The 3752-nt window shown below is 35.1% G+C and overlaps 1 pseudogene; it reads left to right on the plus strand.

Moving 5' to 3' along the window:
- Positions 1-1890: 1890 nt before the first annotated feature.
- On the plus strand, positions 1891-2093 carry LOC120773195 (annotated as a pseudogene).
- The last annotated feature ends 1659 nt before the right edge of the window (positions 2094-3752 follow it).

Raw genomic sequence — 3752 nt, forward strand, 5'->3', positions numbered from 1 at the left:
ACGTAAAAATTGATGGAAAACATGATTTTGCTCTGGAAGTAATTGAGGGACTAATTCTGTCACTTGATGTTGCAATGCTATGAAAGCATAATCGAGCTCTCGTGCACTTTCATTATCAAAATCATCCATATTGTCTCGTCGATGGCTCGACATTCCAAAATCATGTAATTTTTTTCCAACCATCGTAAAAACCTTGTTTTCGATTATAATTAGCGTTTTATTGTAGACGTGTTCATTGAAAGTAATATCTGCGTGTACTTGCTGCAGTTGATGTAAAATATTTTCAGCCATGTATCCTTTGTACTTATTCCAAAGAGTTTGAGGGTTAGAAAGACCGCAAGAAGATAAAAGCGTAGCGTAAAGTTCTCTGATTATATCTGGAGATCGGCATTGTACAGCTTCCTCCATAGTTTCGTCCCAATGATTGTCATTTTCTAACAGTCGCCGAGCCTCACATGCTTCTCAGTATGTTTGACATTCCTGACCATTGACAATTTTATGTTCTGTAAAGCTAATTTGACCTCTAACATGATTCAACAACATGCGCAGACAAAAGCATTCAAAATTCGTAACATGTACGGTATAGACACGACCAAGACCATCCGATGCTTTAACCCCAGGTTAGTTTTGAACAGGTGTACCATGAATACGACGACGCCATTCTTTTTTTAACTGTTCCATGTATAATAACTGGGAATCTCATAGTAAAATAATGTCTTTGCAAAAGTATCATTGTGACAAAGGTGAAAAAAGGCAGTCAGCGTGGTCTTAGGAGAAGATAAAATCCTGTCTTGAAAGGTAATTTCATCAAAAAAGACACGCTGTCCGTTTTCTAAGTGTACTGCAAGATGTGTAACAGTGGGATATCTTTCATGTAATGGAAAGCCAAGAAGCCGCCATGCTGCTTCATTGCTCCTGACATATCTTCTTGCTTGATACGTTTATATTTCATTGAGGACCTGTACAGCACCTTCATTACGCAGATTGAAGATCGCTTGATCGCTTACTTTATTGATAAACTTGCAAATATATTTAATTGCATACACAGAATTGCAAGCTTCAACATTAATGTGGGCGTTGAATAATTTCCACAAAATCGGGGAATAGGGCACTACCAAGCTATTATCAAAGCTCTTTATTTCCCCACTGCGAGTACGAATGTTAACTTGTTTACCACCATCAGCAGGCGCCCTACATCTGTATAACGGGTAACCCTTATTACTGTGAACTCTTTCTTTAGGGTGGTATTCTTGTCTAGGATTTTTAAAAAATCGATTTTTTGAAGTTATACTTCTTATACGAGTTCGGAAAAGGTTGCGATAGATTCAGGTTGCGCAACCTTGCTCAATATGAATCTACGCAACCTTGCTCAATATGAATCTAAGCAACCTTGTCCGCGAAGATGTTCGAGCAGCAAGCGAACCGGTGACAATCGACGATCGTTTGTTCGTTTCTTTCGGCACAGCTCGGCTTTTCTACCAACAACACAATGTTGCCATGCTTATGCTGTTGTTGTTTTTGTAGAACAATGTTTCAATTTTTGGTTGGTGACATATTCAAATAAAAATAAATTCTGTTGGGATTCGAACCTACGTGCTCGTCGTAACTATTCAAGCGCTTACCACCAACACCATAATTGGCACTTGTATTGCGTTGTCCTAATTATGGTTTGGTTATGCATGAAAGAAATATACAATGGATCGAAGATTGTTACCTCTTTCCTTGCTGCTGCTGCGCATATGTATGTTTGTATGCTTGTTCATTATTGAAGTTATGCTTCTTTTTCTTTGTCGTTGTGCTTCTTTTTTCGTTTGTCTTTCATTTCTGCGAATTCTCAACTATTTTGCGTATATTTTGGTTGAAATACTCAGCGTTGGCCGTTGAAAAATTAAGGCTATACTTTACAGGATCATTTCTGTAGTTAGACTTCATTTACATTTTTTGGAAATCGACCCATGATGACGAAGTATTTTCGTTTTATTTGACAGCGTGAGGTTAAGAAGTTCATTTCTAATTTTGTCTTGTGGCATATTAGAAATGATGTTTCTTCGAAAATCTTTCGCTTACAACGGATAAAACGACTTCTGAGTGCTGATTTTAATGAATAAATTCCTTTTGGTTGAAATGCTCTGCGTTGGCCGTTGAAAAGTTAAGACTATACTTCTCAGGATCATTCATTCCGTGAATACATATCGACGAAGATTTTTGCGAGAAGCACCAGAAAGTTGTGCAATTTATTAGTTTTGGCTTCTGCCATTGTCGCGAAAAGACGACTTGTTGGCAAAGGCATGCTCGGGGAGATGTTACGGCCTCTGTTTTTATGAATGAAGCGAGATCGCTTGTGGAATTTGCGCCTGCGTTCATGAATGAAATCGTTTTTGTTGTAAAATGTACTACACTTGTTCTTCGCCAATTTGGCTGCCATTTTGTCTTGTGAAGATCAATTTTTTGTTGGTGACATATGCATATGTGTACGCACATGTATGTTTGCATGCTTGTGCATTATTCGGCAATGTATGCAAATATATGTACATATAAGTATATATGAATGTATGAACATGCAAGTCAATGCGCGCACATTTAATAAGTATATTGATAATTGATGAAAATATGATTTCAATTTCTCAACGCGCACATGCGTATACATACACTCATATGAGCATGTGCAGATACACAAGATAGGATAGAAGATGTATGCCTTTTAACATCGTAAATATATATTTTACAAATAAATATTTTTCTTACTAATAGAAATTAAATTTATCACAGCAATATACATAATATACATACATATATATAATATTGCTGTGATAAATTTAATTTCTATTAGTAAGAAAAATATTTATTTGTATAATATACGATGTTAAAAGCAAAAAATTAAAAATTAATTCTGTCGAGATTCGAACCTGTGGTAGCATCTTGACTTTCCAAGCGCTTACCACCAACACCACCATTGACGCTTAGGTTGCGCTGAGTATGGTTTGGTTATGCATGTAAGAAACATACGATGGTTCTAATAATTTTGTTTAAGTATAGAAATATGCTTTTGTAGAACATTTGCTTTCGCAAACATACAGACAAATGTGCAAACGACATAATATATGTATGTATGATTGTTTCGCATTTTGCTTCTACGCCGGTCAAATTTCTATACAAAAATCGGCTGAAATGTGTGAGAAAATAAAAATGGACAACTAGGGCAAATAATTTTTAAAAAATTTATTGACAATTAAATATAAATGAAAATACATGTAAATTTACTTAAATTTATTGAAATTTCGTTTCGCATTTTTCGGCACTTTCAAATTAATTAATATAAGTAAAATTCACGACTTAACCCGCACACGTCTTATTCGCGCAAAATTTCCAACTTTATGAAAATTGGCGCAATTATTGACACTTCAATTTTATGTAAAGTTTAAAACATATTTACATATGAATATATAATATATTTGATTTTGGCGCAATTATCGACACTTGTCAATTTGCCCAATATATTAGTAGGAGAAAGCTCAATACTTATTTAATTTATAAAATGTGAATTTAAGTTTTCTAGTTTTCTTTCATACAAAATGATATGCATTTCTTGGAATATCACTAAGAAGTATAACTTCATCCGCGCGTAGGGACTCCACGCACCTTTTTTTTGCATATCTTGAAAGTTTAGACTTTCAAACATATGACCTTGGAAGGATTTTTCAAAATTCGACTTATTTTCGGAGATACAGCCGATTTTGTGTCGTGGCGTCCGT

This window comes from Bactrocera tryoni, chromosome 3 (assembly GCF_016617805.1).
Source record: "Bactrocera tryoni isolate S06 chromosome 3, CSIRO_BtryS06_freeze2, whole genome shotgun sequence".
In the NCBI taxonomy this organism is placed as follows: domain Eukaryota; kingdom Metazoa; phylum Arthropoda; class Insecta; order Diptera; family Tephritidae; genus Bactrocera; species Bactrocera tryoni.